Here is a 16,927-nt window from a genome sequence, read left to right as displayed (position 1 = left end):
ACGAGGGCGGTCCCGCAGCCCTCCCACCCGGGACACCGGCCGGCCCTCGGCACCAACGCGGAGACCCCTCACGGGACCCGGACCCCACCGCCGGGGGCCCCGGAGCGACCACAGCGACAAGCCCGACGCCAGGGCGACACACCCAGGATCTCGTCCATCCGCGACCCGGTCCCGCTCCGGGAGACCGGCACGCCCCACCGTGGGGACGCTTTCCCGGGCCCAGGCGGCCCGACCCGTCGCCCCGCACACAGCGCGGTCGCCGGCACCGGCAAGGGCTCGGCACGGCACGGGAGCGGGCGGAGAGCCGGCTCGCAGCGGAAGGGGGTCACGCGCCAGACGGGACGCCACACGCACCCAGCCTTCAAGCGACGACCTCCCCAACGGCGAGGACACAGGGCCCGGCCCGGCGGGACCCTCCCCCGACTCAGAGGGGGGAGGCGCGGGCCACAGTAGGCGACGAGCGGCGCTCGGTCCCCACCGCGGAGACCGGCGGACCCCACTTCTCCCCGCCACCGAGGAGGAAGAGGGAACTCTGCCTACACACGAGCGAATCCAATCGCCACGCGGAAGCGCTACCACAACGCAGAGAGAGGCGGCGGGCCGGGGGAGTCCGGTACCCCCAAAGCACACCTCTGGGATCGCTAGAGAAGGCTTTCTCACCGAGGGCGGGTCACACTCCCCCACCCACCGGTCGCCCCTCGCCGGGCCGCCCACGGAGGCGCTCAGGGACACCCAGGGAAGGGAGGGATGAGGTCTACGGCGAGAGGAGCGGAACCCGAGGCACCCCCTCAACCCCGCGTCGAGGGGCACAAAACCTCGATCGATCGCCTCGACGACAACCCTCCGACGAGCTGAGCGCTTCTCCTCGGGACCCACACGCAGACCCCATGGCGGCAACCGGAGGAGGGGGCCCCGGGGGCGGGAACGACACCACCGCTCGGCCTCGGGCACCTGAGGGACAACCCGGAGCGCTCCAGGAGCACCGCAAAAGGCCCAAGCCGAGCCAACGCTCGCACCACCCCGGCGAGGGCAGCACGACGGGCCATCGGGACGAGCCCCCCACCGCCGCGGAGAGGGGCCGCCCCCGACAAGGCAACAACCACAGGAGGCGAGAGCGAGGGATGCCTGCCGCGTCAGAGGACCCCACCGGCCCCCGCCAGGCGGAGAACGGGGGAGCACGGCGAGGTCGGGCCGGATTCCGTACCCCCTACACCTCCCGATCCAGACCCCACAGGCAGGGTGCAGGAGAGGCAAGGGGGCCCCCGCGGGCGGGACGAGAAGAGCGGTCCCATTCACCGAGAATGTCCGTCCCTCGCCCACCGCGGATCGGTCGCGGCCCGGGAGAGCGTGACGTCACCACATCGATCGGAAGAGACCCAGAGCGGGGCGAAGGAGTCAACCTCAGCAAAGCCACGGAGCCCACGGGCCCGAGGCCGGCCAGCCCCGCTCCGGGGAAGGGACGGCGGACAACCCCAGAGGAGAGGAGGACGCCTGACACGCACGGCACGGAGCCAACGGAACGGGGTCGTCGCGACCGCCCCAGGTGCCCGCAGCAGGGAGCGCACACGCAGGCAGACGGGAGCCCGCCCGCCCGCACCGGCCTTTCCCCGCCACGCCCAGGTGAGTCGGAAGAGACCCGGGCCCAGGGCGGCACCAGGGAGCCGGGACACTCAGACGGATGCACGGGAGGCAAGGCACACGGGCCCCAGCCGGCGGCTCAACCCAGAGCAGGGCCGGCTAGCCGGGTCACCGGTAGACCAGAGACCCCCCACGCATCCAGAGGCCCGACCTCTCCAGCGACGGGTCGCCAGAGGACAGCGTGTCAGCAATAACCCGGTGGCACAAAACGACAACTCAGAGTGAAAGATACACCCCGCCCAGGGGGCAGGGGGTCTAGTCACCGGCCACACCGCCGACTCAGAAATGCGTGACACGGACATCTGTCCCCAAAAAGGCCACCATCACAGCCAGACATGGAGCACCCAGGGCTGTCTGGTCGACCTAAACACACACACACACACACACACACACACACACACACACACACACACACACACACACAGGGAGCAGCCCTTCCCGGGCACGCCCTCCGGGCCACCGGTGCCACGCAGGGGCCGGCCCGTGCCTTCAGAAACAGACTCTTTCGGCCGTCCCCTCACACGCGAGGGACACACGACACGAGGGACCGAAGGCGCTCAGGGACCACTCTCCGACCACGAAGGCGGACTCGGAAGTAAAGCGTCACAGCAGAGGGACCGCGGCCAGGCGCGGCACCCCGGGAGGACGGCGCAGGAAGGCCACCGACTCCCCACAGGGACTCGGGAAAGAAATCCGGCGGGTGGGTGGGTGCCTCTGGCGGCCAGGGCCCGCGCTGGCCCGCCACAGGGCCGTGGAGTGGCGTCCCCGGCCACCCGCGCCACGCCCGGAGGGTCCCCGCGGGTCGCGGGTCGGGCCTCGGGAGCTACGGCGTACTGGTCGACCGGCCCGGGCAGCCCCGACACCTCGCTCGGGCCTGGAAACTCGGCGACAGCCTGCCCCCATACAGCCCTGCACGCCCGAGCTCTGACTCACAAGTGACTCGCCAGAGCTCTGGCGCCACAGGGACAGCCCCGCTGACGGCCGCAGGCTTTCCGGAGCAATGACTAGCTCACAGCGGGGACGGTCCCCTCCCTCGGCAGCTGTCACCGGAGCTCCAGAAGCCAAGAAAACCATATAAAAGCGGCCGCCAGATGGAGCCCGACAACCGGCGACGACCAGGTCCCCAAACCTGTCACCGAGAGAGATCCAGATGGCAGGGCGGCCGGCGGACGGCAAAACCGAAACCGTGAGTCGAGAAAAGTCTGGCCGAGGCCGAAGACACAGCCCCTCCACCCCAACCCCACAGAAACCGTCCTCCAAACGTGTCTCTGCGTAGACCGAGACAGGCTCCAAAGACAAGCCCACGACGTGTGGCTGTTTGGACATGCATCTCGGAGGGAGAAAGAACACACAGGACTCGGTCGCGAGTCGTTCAGGTGACAGAGAGACACAGAATGAGGACACTTTCACAATCAAACCTGGGGTGTGGGGGAGGGAGGGAGGGAGGGAGGGAGGGAGGGGGGATAGAAAAAAGACACATGGAGGAAGGAGAGAGGGAAGAAAGGAAGCAGGGTGGGGGGAGGAAGGACATGGAGAAAACAGAAATTTTAAAATCTGGAGAAAATAGATGATGAAAGACAGGTGGAAAATGAAGAAAGATGAAGAAGAGAAAGAATGAGGAAAGAGGTGAAGGAAAAAAGGGCGAAAGAGACAAAAAAAGTATAAAAGACAAAGAAAGAGAGAAAAAAAGGAAAGGAACAGAAAAAAGGAAAGAAGGGAGGGAGGGAGGGAGGGAGGGAGGGAGGGAGGGAGGGAGGGAGGGAGGAGGGAAAGAAAGAGAAAAACACAGAGCAAGAAGAAAGGAAGGCAGAAAGAAGAGGCTAATGCCATTTTCGGCATTAGCCCCCACCTGCATTTAGGTAAAAATCTAAAAAAAGGGAAAAAGAAAAGAAAGGAAGGAAGGCAGAGAGAAGAAAGAAAGAAAATAGACAAAATGAAATTTCTTGCTAAACATAATCGGGCCTGGCGACAGAGCTAGGCTCCATCTCGAAAGAAAGGCAGGGAGACAGAAAGAAAGAGCAACAGAGAAAGACAGACAGACAGACAGAGAAAAAGAGAGAGAGAGAGAGAGAGAGAGAGAGAGAGAGAGAGAGAGAGAGAGGCCAAGCAAGGTGGCTCATGCCTGTCATCCCAGCACTTTGGGAGGCCGAGGCGGGCGGATCACAGGGTCAGCAGTTCGAGACCAGCCTGGCCAAAACGTTGAAACCCCGTCTCTACTAAAAATACAAAAATTACCTGGGCGCGGTGGCACACGCCCGCCATCCCAGCCACTCAGGAGGCTGAGGCAGGAGAATCGCTTGAACCATGGAGGCCGGAGGTCACCGTGAGCCGAGATCGCGCCATCGCACTCCAGCCTGGGTGACAGGCTGAGACTCTGTCTCAAAAGAAAAAAGAAATAAAAAATAAAAAAAGAAAAAGAAAGGCCACACAAGAAACACAGAAACATCTAAAGAAACACAGGAACAATGAACGAAACCCAGAAACGACAAAAGAAACAAACAAGAAAGAAAGAAAGAAAGAAAGAAAGAAAGAAAGAAAGAAAGAAAGAAAGAAAGAAAGAACTGGAAAAGGCAATTAGGAAGAGAGAAACAAAGGAGAAAGGATAGACAGATTTCCTTTCGAAAGATCCTCTAACAGCATAGTAAGGCCCAGGGAGGGGCTGCGACCCACCTTCCACCTTACGAATACGGTTGGCCAGGAAAATATAAATACCACGTGTAACGTCACCGTTAAACGTGACTATGAGCCGGGCGCGGTGGCTCACGCCTGTCATCCCAGCATTCTGGGGGGCTGAGTCGGGTGGGCCACCTGAGGTCAGGAGTCCAACAACAGGCTGACCGACATGGTGAAACCCCGTCTCTGCTAAAAATACCAAAAAAAAAAAAAAAAGGGACCCACTTCCGTTACTTGCTGCTGTGGACGATAGGCAGCTGGGGTCGGTGAAGGATTCCAAGATGGCTGGGCGAAAACTTGCTCTAAAAACCATTGACTGGATAGCTTTTTGGGAGATCATACCCCAAAACCAAAAGGCCATTGCTAATTCCCTGAAATCCTGGAATGAGATCCTAACCTCCAGGTTGGCTGCTTTACCTGAGAATCCACCATCTATTGACTGGGCTTACTACAAGGCCAATGAGGCCAAAGCAGGCTTGGTGGATGACTTTGAGAAGAAGTTTAATGCCCTGAAGGTTCCTATACCAGAGGATCCATATACTGCCCTGGTGGATGCTGAAGAAAAAGAAGATGTGAAGTCTTGTGCTGAGTGGGTGTCTCTCTCAAAGGCCAGGGTTGTAGAATATGAGAAAAAGATGGAGAAGTATAAGAACTTAATTCCATTTGAACAGATGACCATTGAGGACTTGAACGAAGCTTTCCCAGAAACCAAATTGGACAAGCAAAAGTATCCCTATTGGCCTCACCAACCAATTGAGAATTTATAAAATTGAGTCCAGGAGGAGGCTCTGGCCCTTATATTACACATTCTGGACATTAAAAATAAAAGTAATTATTAAAAAAAAAAAAAAAAAAAAAAGAACCTCTTTAATTTTAATGTTAAAAATAAAAAAGGAAAAGAAAAACAAATTCTCCGGACGTGGTGGCACATGCCTGTAACCCCAGCCACTCAGGAGGCAGAGGCAGGAGAATCGCTTGAACCCCGGAGGTGGAGGTCACCGTGAGCTGAGATCGCGCCATCGCACTCCAGCCTGGGTGACAGAGTGAGACTCTTGTCTCAAAATAAAGAAAAAAGGAAAAAAGAAAGAAAGAAGAAAGAAAGAAAGAAAGAAAGAGAGAGAGAGAGAGAGAGAGAGAGAGAGAGAGAGAGAGAGAGAGAAAGGAAGGAAGGAAGGAGCCGGTCGCGGTGGCTCAAGCCTGTAATCCCAGCTCTTTGGGAGGCCAAGGTGGGTGGATCACGGGGTCAAGAGATAGAGACCATCCAGGTCAACATGGTGAAACCCCGTTTCTACTAAAGATACAAAAAATTAGCTGGGCATGCTGGTGCGTGCCTGTCATCCCAGCTACTCAGGAGGCTGAGGCAGGAGAATTGCCTGAACCCAGGAGGTGGAGGTTGCGGTGAGCTGAGATCGCGCCATTGCACTCCAGCCTGGGTAACAAAAGGGAAACTCCATCTCAAAAAAAAAAAAAAAAATACCACACAAGAAACACAGAAACAACGAAAGAAACACAGGAACAACGAACGAAACACAGAAAACGACAAAAGAAACAAACAAGAAAGAAAGAACTGGAGAAGGCAATTAGGGAGAGAGAAACTAAAGGAGAAAGCACAGACAGATTTCTTTTCGAAAAATCCTCTACCGGCATAGTAAGGCCCGGGGAGGGGCTGCGACACACCTTCCACCTTAGGAATATGTTGGCCAGGAAAATAAAAATGCCACACGTAAGGTAACCGTTAAAAGTGACAATGAGCCGGGCGCGGTGGCTCAGGCCTGTCATCCCAGCACTCTGGGGAGGCTGAGGCGGGTGGGCCACCTGAGGTCAGGAGTCCAACAACAGGCTGGCCAACATGGTGAAACCCCGTCTCTGCTAACAATACAAATAAACTTCTTTAATTTTAATCAAAGAAAGAAAGAAAGAAAGAAAGAAAGAAAGAAAGAAAGAAAGAACTTCTCCGGGCGTGGCAGTGCATGCCTGTAACCCCCAGCCACTCAGGAGGCTGAGGCAGGAGAATCGCCTTAACCCGGGAGGCAGAGGCCGCCGCGAGCCGAGATCGTGCCCTCGAACTCCAGCCTGGGTGACAGAGTGAGACTCTGTTTCCAAAAAAAAGAAGAAAAATGACTATGAGGGCCTGGGCCAGGGTGGTTGAGTGAGTTTACCTAGGGAGGGAGGGAGGGAGGGAGGGAGGGGTGGCGGGTGGGGAGGGGGGGAGAGAGAGAGAGAGAGAGAGAGAGAGAGAGAGAGAGAGAGAGAGAAAGAGAAAGAGAAAGAAAGAAAGAAGGGGGGATATGCCTGAGTGGAAGGAGAGAAACCAAGGGGAGCAGGAGGGGACACAAAGAGGAAGGGGAAGGGACGGAGGCACAGTAGGTTATTCTAAAATGTATTCAAGACTGGGGTGGGGGTGGGCACGGAGGGCAACTCAGGAAACAAGCCGACTCCAGCAATGACACCTAATTCATGATTGCTGGCATCGCTGCCTCGAAAGGGGGGCACCGCATGTTTCTTCCTCCACACTCATTCGATGATTTCTGGGAAACGCCATTTACGAGCACACTCTGGACATCTACCTGCTTTCGCTACATCTGGGGAGAATCGGGAAAGTCCCCACTAACGACAAGGCCTAAAGTGGAGCTGTCATCCACAAAACCCAGGCAGAAGGGTCCATATGGGTTAAGAAAGACACCAAGAAAGAAAGGGAAACAACGGATCAAAGAGAAGAACAATCGGGCCCGGCCAGGGTCTCCAGGGGTCGTCTGGGCAACGAGGGAGTCGGGGGTGGGGGTGGGGGTGGGGGTGGGGGACGAATGGACTAAGGGAGGGCGGGCCTCTAAGTGGGGGGAGGTGGGGGGCGGGTGGCAGAGAGAAGCCACAGTCTCTCCTGACGGTGGGCGGGCGGCCAGAGCGTCCCGTCACGCCGCCTAGACTTCGGAGAACCGGTGACCGCTAGGTGACGCCCGATGACAACATATGCAAGTGTCAGCCCGGCACCCTCCCAGGCATTTCCCCCACAACTAATGGAGCGGAGACCCTGAGGGGGAAGGAAGCACCGTGACTCGGCAATACGCGCAGAAACACACGCACCTACGTACGTGCGTAGGTACGTAAGTACGCACGCACGCACGCACGCACGGACGTACCCACGCACGCACTCACACGCACGGCGTATCCCACAGAATAGCAGAGTGTATACCGTGATAGCGAGAGGGCCCACGCCATTTTCTTCTCTAGTAACAAAAGAAAAAGCAGGCCGAGGCCCGGCGGCCCACGCCCCTCACCCCAGCACTCCGGTAGTCAGAGGCAGAGGCGGGCGGGTCACCCGGGGTCAGGAGTTCCGAACCATCCCCGTCAACATGGCGAAACCCCCGCCTCCAGGCCCTCGAAAGGCCGGGCAGGGGCAGGAGAATCGCTGGAACTCGGGAGGTGGAGGTCGCAGTGAGCCAAGATCTCACCACCGACCGCACTTCAGCCTGGGCGACAGAGCGAGACTCCCGGGGCGGGGGGGTGGTGGGGGGGATTCGCTTCCCTCTTTAGGTGACCACGCACCGTGACACGTACACAGAGAGCTCGGAAGGTACACAGGCTCTGACCTCCTCTCTGTGGTTTTGAGTCGGTCTGGCGATATTTTCCAGGCCTTCCGTTTCCCCGTAAGCAGTCACAGAAATGAAAACTCCCTCCTTTCCCAATTCGTCTTCAGCTCATCATCAGGCCGCAAGAATAAGCAGCCCGACCCGACCCGACCCGACCCGACCCTCCCGCTGGGTCCGGGAGCAATTGCACTCCAGCCCGGGCGACAGAGCGAGCGAGCGAGCGGAACCTCTGTCGCAGAAGAAAACAATTAAAAAGAAGGAAGATAGATAGATAATCAGCCGGCCGTTTTGTGTCGTGCTGCGTCCTGGCACCCGCCCGGGCCGGTAGGCCCAGCTCCTCAGGGGCTGAGTCAGGGGAGCATCTCTCTAAGCCCACCAGTCAGTTCAAGGTCACAGTGACCTACGTACGATCGGCCTGGGCGACACAGGGAGACCCCATCTCTAAAAAAGTACATGGAAGCGTGGACGGTCGTAGAAGACATACAAGGAGGTGGCGGAGCACGGGAAGGCTCCGCTCGTTCCTGAAGACCAGAGCACAGCCGGGTGCGGTGGCTCAAGCCTGTCGTCCCAGCACTTTGGGAGGCCGAGGCGGGTGGATCACGAGGTCGAGAGATCGAGACCAACCTGGTCAACGGGGTGAAACCCCGTCTCTGCTAAACATACCGGAAAATAGACAAATAAATAAATTAGCTGGGCACGGTGGCACGTGCCTGTAATCCCAGCTACTCGGGAGGCTGAGGCAGGAGAATTGCCTGAACCCAGGAGGCGGAGGTTGCGGTGAGCCGAGATCGCGCCATCGCACTCCAGCCTGGGTAACGAGAGCGAAACTCCGTCTCAAGAAATTAAAAAAGACCAGAGCACACAAACAGGACCATCCGCTTGAGGTAGCCACCGTTCCGAATCACGGCGGAGGCCTCGAGGATTTCAGAGCAAGGCCCTGCCGTCATCTGCGGCACCCGACCTCGCCTGTAAATATTTCCGGAAACCGACTCGTCCGTCCATTCATTCACTCACTCATCCATCCATCCATCCATCCATCCATCCATCCATCCATCCATCCAGTAGGGAGGAAGGAAGAGAAAAAAGAAAAAGAATGAGGCCGGGTGTGGTGGCTCATGCCTGTAATTCAAGTACTTTGGAGGCCAAGGCGTGCAGATCACCTGAGGTCGGGAGTTCAAGACCAGCCTGACCAACATGGTGAAACCCCATCTTTTTTTTTTTTTCCAATAAATAAATAAATAAAAGAAAAGGAAGAAAGGGGGGGAGGGGAGGAAGAGAGAGAGAGAGAGAGAAGGAGAAGAAGAAGAAGAAAGAGGAGGAGGAGGAGGAGGAAGAGGAGGAGGAGGAGGAGGAAGAGGAGGAGGAGGAGGAGAAAAGAAATAAAAAGAGGGCAGCGCACCATGGCTCACGCCTATAATCCCAACACTTTGGGAGACTCAGGTGGAAGAATCGCTTGAGCCCAGGAGTTTGAGACCAGCCCTGGCAACACAGCGAGCCCCCGTTTGTACTAAAAAATCAAAACAATTAAAAAGTTAGCCGGGCATCGTGATGGCAGGCACCTGTATAGTTCTAGCTGTTTTGGAGCCCGAGGTGGGAGGATTGCTTGAGGTCGGGAAGTGGAGGCTGCCATGGGCCTTGGCCAGACAAATGCACCGCAGCCTGTTTCCCGGGCTGGTCTTCAACTCCTCAGCTCTAGCGAAGCACCTGCCTCACCTCCAAACTTGCACCCACCACATTCATCCGTCCCGGAGGTGTCTGTGACAGATTTTAGTAGGGGAGCATTCATTTCTAAATACCAGAGCAGATCAACAGGACCATCCGTTTGAGACAGACACCACCATTCTGAATCACAGCAGAGGCTTTGAGGATTTCAGAGCAAGACCCTGCTGCTATCTGCAGATAACCACCCTTCTTTCGAGGGACAGGGCTCTGTCAGGTAGCCTCTGGCTGTAAACCAAAGGCCCAACCACGGGGCCATAAAGTTAACCATGTTAGCCGAGCCGCTCATAACGCACCGAGCATAATCCCAGCACTTTGGGAGGCTGAGACGACGGGTGGATCACTTGAAGTCAGGGGTTCGAGACTAGCCTGCTGACCAGGGCAAAACCCCGTCTCTACTACATACACAAAAGTTAGCCGGGTGCGGTGGCACGCACCTGTAGTCCCAGCTACTCACTCGGGAGGCCGAGGCGGAAGAATCGCTTTGACTCGGGAGTCGGAGGTTGAAGAGAGCCGCGATCACGCCACTGCACTCCAGGCTGGGCGACAGAGGAAGACTCCGTCTCAAATAAGAACAATAGCAAGAAGTATAATAATAATAACGACGTTAAATTAAATGTAGAAAAACAAGAAATCACACATAATTTGTAGCGTCATTGCTGCCTCAAAAGGCGAGAAGCATAGGTTTGTGTCACCATGGGTTTTCTTTGTTCCTGAAAAATTGCTCATTCATTCATTCATTCATTCGTTCGTTCAATTCTATTTTATTCTGTTCCATTCTATTCTATTCTATTCTAGCGTGTGTGTGTGTGTGTGTGTGTGTGTGTGTGTGTGTGTGTGTGTGTGTGGCTTTCTTCTGTTTTCTAAATATGGGGTTTCTTTTTTCTAAAGATGGCCAGGCTGGTCTTGAACTCCTGACCTCAGGTGATCCACCCACCTCGGCCTTTCAAAGTGCTAGGATGACAGGCGTGAGCCACCGCGCCCGGCCTTATTCTAATATTTTGGAGAAGCAGTCTTTCTCTGTCACCCAGGCTCAGTGCAACCTCCGCCCCCTGTGGGTTCAAGCAATTCTCCTACCTCAACCTCCCGAGTGAGTGAGCAGCTGGGACTACACTACAGGCACGTGCCACCACGGCCCCCTAACTTTTCTGTATTTCCAGTAGAGGCAAGGGTTTCACTATGTTGACCATGCTGGTCTCGACCTCCTGACCTCTGATCCACCCGCCACAACCTCCCAGGCAGGCTTGAGCCACCACCACGCCTGGCCTATTTATTCTTTTATCCTTAACTTTCCAGAAGGCTAGTTGCTTAAGCTTTCTAATTATTTTATTAATATTACTAATACCCTGATAACACTCCTAAAATAGCAATAGTTACATAATTGTATAGAACTGTCCTTGGATGATAAAGCACTTTTATTTCACATCAAGACAGCAATTACTTTAGATCATAATATGTCCACGCTAGACACCTGAAATTATACCTAGCACTATCTTTCTATGACTAAAAATTCAGAAATGCATACTGAACAGAAGATCCTTATCAAAATGATTTACGAGTCTTACAATTATCCTTTAATTCTTGCCGGGTATTGTTACTGCTATTTTGTGCATTAAAAACTGGAAAACAAAACAAATGACAAAAATGACATGAACTCCAGGTAGGGCTAGCTAGGTTCCTCAGGTCCATTTTCTTCAGTACTTTCAATAACATATGAAGTGTTATGAAGCTTGCCCCATGGATTTTTCAACTGCATACTATAACCTGAAGGGTTAGGGAAAAGTCCGAGAAAGGGTCCTTTGAAGTAAAAATTAATTTAAAGGGACAAAACCCACACAGTAATAGAAACAGAATATTAATTTTGTTCTCTATGGCAAAAATAGCCAACACGGTCAAGAATACTTTATGAGTCAGGTTGCAAAAGTGACAATTTTAGAAAACTCTATTAAGAGAAATTGACAGAGGGGGAGGTGGGGAGGGATAGCCTGGGGAGAAATGCCAAATGTGGGTGAAGGGGAGAAGAAAAGCAAAGCACACTGCCATGTGTGTACCTACGCAACTGTCTTGCATGCTCTGCTCATGTACCCCAAAACCTATAATCCAATAAAAAATAAAAAAAAAAAAAAGAAAACTTCAGGCCAATATTCTTGATGAACATTGATGCAAACATTTTTAACAAAATAGTGGCAAACTTCATCCAGCAGCACATCAAAATGATTATTCATCACAGTTAAGTAGGCTTCATTCATGGGATGTGAGGTTAATTTAACATATACAAATCAATATGATTCATCACATAAACAGAACTAAAGATCAAAACCACATGACTTCTGTGAATAGATGCAGAAAAATCTTTCAACATAATTCAACATGCAGTCAGGTTAAAAACTCTCAATAAACTAGGAATTGAAAAAACATCCCTCAAGATAATAAGAACCATATATGACGAAACCACAGACAACATCATGCTGAAAAGGCAAAAGTTGAAAAGATTTTCCTCTAAAATCAGCATAAGACAAGGATGCCCTCTCTCACAACTCCTATTTAAGCCAGTATTGGAAGTACTGGCCAGAGCAATCAGGTAAGAGAAAGAAATAAAAGACATTCAAATCAGAAGAGAGGAAGTTCAACTACAGTTGATAGCAGGTGACATAATTTCATATCTAGGAAACCCATATCGGCTCAGCCCCAAAGCTTCCTAAGCTGATAAACATCTTTGTCAAAGTCTCAAAATACAAAATAAATATGCAAAAATCACTAGCCCTAACATTTTTATACACCAAAAACCGTTAAGCCAAGGGCAAAATCATGAATGACCTCTCATTCACAATTGCCACAAAAAGAATGAAATACCAAGGAATGTATCTAACAGGGGAAGTGAAAGGTCTCCACAAGGAGAACTATAAACCACTATCCAAGGAAATCAGAGCTGACATAAGCGAATGGAAAAACATTACATGCTTATTGATAGGAAGAATTACAATTTTTTGAAAAGCCACACTTCAGGAATGTCTGCTGCGTGGTGTGGTGATTCTGCGTCTGGTTCTGTTGGGGTTGGGCCAAGGTTGTGGCCGGGGCTGGGGAGGAGGCATCCCAAAGGCCGAACTTTGTGAGGTCACCAGAATAAGGGTTGCCGGCCAGGCTACCATCCCCCCCAGTCAGCGGAGTAGTGAGTGTGGGAAATAGGATGCTGTAGTAATACAATGGAAATCTTGTTTGAAGCATCTGCAAGTCATCATAACCATATACTTGTGGCGGATAGGCATGTAACAGCCCTGGAGCCACAATACACGGATTAGGCAACAACGGTGGGACCCCAGGAGGGAGGCTGGGAGGAGCTTTTCCTGAAGTCGTGGCAACTGAACTTCGAGTCGAGGCTGTGACAGGGGAGTTGCAGCCTAGGCTGAGACCCAGACTACTGCCACTATTGAGAGTGGAGGAGACACTGACCACTGGGGGAGGTGCAGAGACTGTGCTGGATGTGGTGGAAAAAGTGCTGGAGGAAGAATAGAGATTCGTTTCACTCTCCATGCTTGTGTGCAAAAGAGTGGATGTTGAAGTGTGCCCAGAAGATGTTGATGATGAAAGGGTATTCTGCTGCGTAGATAATGTGCTGCTGTGTTGTGTGGTGTTAGTATTTCGAATCTCCTCACTGTGGCTCAAGCCACCCAAGGAGGATGAGTGCAGATTGGTTGTTGTCACTAAGGAAGGTGCAGATACCATTTCATTGAGAGCGGGGATGCTAGAAGTGGAGGGTAAATCAGATTTTACTGCAGAGCTTGTAGCACCTTCAACAGATTGAGTGGTCCGTAATTGTGTGGCTTGCACAGAACTGAAGCCATTCTTTGCCTGAGTCAGGTCCTTTTGGGGTGATGAAGAGATGGAGCTGGGGTACCACCGAGTCTGTGTGGATCTCTGTTCATAAAGAGGGCCCTGAGCATTATTTTGGGAGGTATAGGTTGTCGACTGAATTGGGCCACTCTGATAACGACTCCTGACTCTGGTTAGATCAAATTGTAGATGAAGATTCGCTGGCCGTGCTGCTATATAGGCTACTGGAGCTGGCTTGAAGAGGCGCTCGTGGTAGGGGTGGACTCATAATCAGAAAGGACTGGCTCTGACCCAAACTGCAATGCCCCAAACTGCAGGTTTAGCCATGAGATAGCTGCTGAGCCAGGCATCTCCACAGCCAGAGCAGGAATCTTAGAAGTCAAGGAGGCTTTTTTCTCCTGCTGTTTCAGCTTTTTCTGAGCTGGCTAGGGCTAGAGGACTGGTTGTCTGAAGATCTAGGTGACATCGATGGAGCCGATGTGGATTTCCTTGGCAGAGGAGAAGACTGAGGTGCAGGTGCAGCTGTGGAGGTAGCCACTGCAGGTGACTTCTCTTGAAGGAACACCTCCATCATGGTTGAAGATGGGGTAAAAGCCTGGCGCTTTATAAAGGGGCTGTGCACTGTTGAATCATTTGGGTTCTTCAAATCATACTACACCAATGATGGGGATTGTGTCATCAAGCCCATGTCCCAAGAGGAGGTGGTGGTGCTTCCAGTCTAAGAATGCTGAACTGCCAACTGAGCCAGGGCTTGAGCAGTCTTGAATTGCTCCAAGAACTGGGAGCCCGTAGTACTGCCGCCTTTAGCTTCATTCACCATCACCAAATCCTTTCCCCAGCAGGCTCACCATACTGTGATGAGAAAATGTGTTCCCTGAAGCCGGCTGTGTTGTGGAGTCTGCTTTGAGTTGCTGAACACCAGAGGCTGGGCCAGAGAAGGAGCCTGAGATGGATCCAGATTAGATGAATCATTCTCCATTGTAGATGGTGTCTTCCCGAGAAGAACAGCAAGGTCAATTCTCTGACCAGCAGTGATTGTCACATTCTCCACAGGCAGAGGCACTGAAGACACATTAGAGGCAGTGAAGATCTTGGTCTCAGAAAGATCTTCATTCCAATCTTCAGTCCCCCATTCCTCTGTTGCAGTCCTCCATGCACCAGGAGCAGTCTGAAATTTTCGGGGATAATTTGACCCCTCAACCCCAATGAAATCAAGTCTCGTCTCATCATCTGGTTCAAAGTGGCCAGTGTTGTTCTATGTATTGATGCTACTATTGCCATAGTTATCATGAGTATTGGCTGGCTCTGCATAATCAGCTGGGTTAAAAGTTCCCATTCCTTGAGCAGAAAAACTTTCTCCTCGCCTACCAGAGCCACCTCTGCCTTGGCCACGGTCCCTTCTTCCTGTTTCCGTTCCTCTTCCAGAAGGCCCTCCACTGTTGGTGCCATCCAATCCATTTTCCTGACCTCAAACCACAGCTGGTTTTGATAACGCCCCATGCATACACTCTCTTCCATGGCTGGCACCTCTCCCCCATCTTGGTGGCCCACCACGTAGCTGACTATAGTCTCTGTTCCGGTCTCGATTTTCTTTGCCTTCCTCATTGTATTCCATCTGGCTGCCGTCCTTCTGGCCTGAGACTCCCTTCTTCTTCCCGACCATCTCCCAGGAATGCGTGTCTGGGTTTCCTTCCAGAAGAACATTGATGGCTCTGTTGACATCTCCTTTGCAGTTGTGCAAAGCAATTACACATTCATCCTGGTTCTTGCCCGTAATATCAATCTTTTCACCTTTTTCTCAAAGTCGCATCATTATGGTCTGAAATCAACTGTGCAAGTTGAATTTCTTCTGCAGTGGCCTGTGGCCACTGCTTGTGCTGTGGCTGGTTTTGGTTTTGAGGTTGTTCCCAGTTTCCCCAGGTTCAGTTAGTGCCCACCGACATAATCATTTACAGTATATACAAATAACAGTATTTACAAGGCAGAATACTCAGTCTCCTCCACACTGACACCCCAGGCCGCGTGGCCCCTGTCATGTAATATAAGATTCCCTCTTCCCCACCCCCTCCCTCCTTTTTCCTCTAGCGCTCTCTCTTGCACCTTCCCCCCCAATATTTTTTTCATCTTTAGGAAATTGTACTGAGCCTTCATTTTATGCTCCCATAGCTACCAGGTCACCAGCCTCAGGGTGGGATCTGGTGTCTGCTGTACCATATTTTGGCTCCAGGATGTAAGCTACCTGTACCAGTGGATCTGAATCACTGTACGTAGCTTCTGTTGGGCAGAGATTTCCTCAGGGGTTAGTTTTTGACAAGGTTCTGAGGTGGGAAATTAAGGAAAGAAAGAAAGTTAAAATCAAAGAGAGAAACAAGTTCTCTGTATTAGGCTGACGGCAGTCAACAGGTGAAGCCCAGGCCCAGAAAAAACCTTGATAACATTATCTGAGAAGCCAGAGCTGAGAGAAATGTACTTTGGAAACACTTCCTGCACTCTCTCAACATAAGGAGGGAAGCATAAATTTTTCTTTCACCCTTACCTTTATAGTGTAAGTAAACGTAGGAATTTATAGGTATCTCTGTCCTGTATAAGTGATGCTGACAGTGATATGAACAATCAGGTTCAGGCTGAGGCAGTCTCAGATAGAGATGGGAGACTTGTTGGGAACTGGAACAAAGGTAACTCTTGTTATGTTTTACCAGAGAAACTGGTGGCATTTTGCTCCTGCCCTAGAGATCTGTGAAACTTTGATATAGAGAGAAGTTATTTACGGTGGAAATAATTTCAAAGCAACGAAGCATTTAAACCATGACTAGGGTCCTGTTAGAAGCATTCTGTTTTAAAAAGGAAGCAAAGCATAAAAGTTCAGAAAATTTGCAGCCTGAGAATGCGGTAGAAAGAAAAATTCCAGACAGGTGTGGTGGCTCACACCTGTCATCCCAGAACCTTTGGAGGCCAAGGCAGGCAGATCACCTGAGGTCGGGAGTTCAGGACCAGCCTGGGAAACACGGAGAAACCCATCTGTACACAAAATACAAAATTAGCCCAGTGTGGTGGTGGGCTCCTGTAATCCCAGCTACTTGGGAGGCTGAGGCAGGAGAATCGCTTGAACCTGGGAGGTAAATGTTGTGAGCTGAGATTGCGCCATTGCACTCCAGCCTGGCAACAAAAGCGAGACTCTGTCTTTAAAAAAAAAAAAAAAAGGAAAATAAAACCCCATTTTTATGGGGAATTTCAAGCCAGCTGCATAAATTTATATAAGCAGAAAGAAGCCAAATGCTAATCCACAATATTATGGGATAAAAGGGTCTCCAGGCCATTTCACAGACCTTCACAACAGCCCCTCCCTTCACAGTCCCAGAGGCCCAGGAGAAAAATGTAATTTTGTTGGCAAGGCTCAAGGTCCCATGTGGTGTGCAGCCTAGGGATTTGGTGCTCTTTGTCCCAGTTGACCCACCCATTGCAGACAGAGGCCAATGTAG

At 52.2% G+C, this 16,927-nt stretch overlaps 1 long non-coding RNA gene and 2 pseudogenes across 2 annotated transcripts in view; 1 reads left to right on the top strand and 2 right to left on the bottom strand.

The window, feature by feature from the left end:
• The window catches only part of LOC144581283 (uncharacterized), a 21,643-nt gene extending 14,253 nt beyond the window's left edge, over positions 1–7,390 (bottom strand). The window contains exon 1 of the long non-coding RNA XR_013531896.1: positions 6,879–7,390. This is a non-coding gene — a long non-coding RNA (uncharacterized LOC144581283). The remainder of the gene's footprint in view (positions 1–6,878) is intronic.
• On the top strand, positions 4,541–5,173 carry LOC144581282 (ATP synthase peripheral stalk subunit d, mitochondrial pseudogene; annotated as a pseudogene). The gene has a single exon (XR_013531894.1). The product of XR_013531894.1 is annotated as an ATP synthase peripheral stalk subunit d, mitochondrial pseudogene (transcript).
• Positions 7,391–12,578: 5,188 nt separating the features above from the next.
• On the bottom strand, positions 12,579–15,463 carry LOC100408762 (ubiquitin-associated protein 2-like pseudogene; annotated as a pseudogene).
• Between the last annotated feature and the right edge of the window lie 1,464 nt (positions 15,464–16,927).

This window comes from Callithrix jacchus, chromosome Y (genome assembly GCF_049354715.1).
Source record: "Callithrix jacchus isolate 240 chromosome Y, calJac240_pri, whole genome shotgun sequence".
NCBI lineage: Eukaryota > Metazoa > Chordata > Mammalia > Primates > Cebidae > Callithrix > Callithrix jacchus.
Note: the sequence above shows the minus strand (reverse complement) of the source record. Positions and strands in the feature narration are given on the sequence as shown.